This window comes from Propithecus coquereli, unplaced genomic scaffold (assembly GCF_000956105.1).
Source record: "Propithecus coquereli isolate 6110/MARCELLA unplaced genomic scaffold, Pcoq_1.0 Scaffold37, whole genome shotgun sequence".
NCBI classification, from domain to species: domain Eukaryota; kingdom Metazoa; phylum Chordata; class Mammalia; order Primates; family Indriidae; genus Propithecus; species Propithecus coquereli.
In genome coordinates, this window is record NW_012149396.1 from 592,773 (window position 1) to 593,280 (window position 508).

At 29.7% G+C, this 508-nt stretch overlaps 1 protein-coding gene across 1 annotated transcript in view; it reads left to right on the plus strand.

Moving 5' to 3' along the window:
* Nucleotides 1-508, plus strand: part of ME2 (malic enzyme 2, NAD(+)-dependent, mitochondrial) — a 56,658-nt gene that overhangs the window by 50,622 nt on the left and 5,528 nt on the right. The window lies entirely within an intron of this gene.

Consider the following 508-nt stretch of genomic DNA (forward strand, 5'->3'; position numbering starts at 1 on the left):
AGTTCTAGACTTCACAATATGAGAGCTGAAGAATTCACATTAATATAAATATTAATGTCTATTTTCATAGTAGCTGTTGTAATTATGCCGAGCCCATATATATAAAGTTATTATAATAATTTATCAGTTAAGCTGTTATGAGGGACTTACATTGGCAGGAAGGAAGATTAAAAATATGAAATTTTGATAAGTTAAGAATGTATGTTATAAATTTTTGAGTAACCACAGAATACTAGAAAAACTTCCTATTTATGGTAAGGTAATATTAAGGGGTGAAATGAAATTATAAAAATCCAAAAGACAAGAAAGAAGAGGAAAAGGAACATAGAATAAGCAAGACAAATATAAGAAGACAGTAGATTTAACCCCAAACATTTAAATAACTAGATTAAATGTACACCAAATAAATGCTGTACTAAAAAAAATATCTGGAGGGTGGATTAAAACAAGGAAGCTATTAACCATGTGATCCTGTTCTCAGCCCAGGGTAATCTGATGACTACCCTTC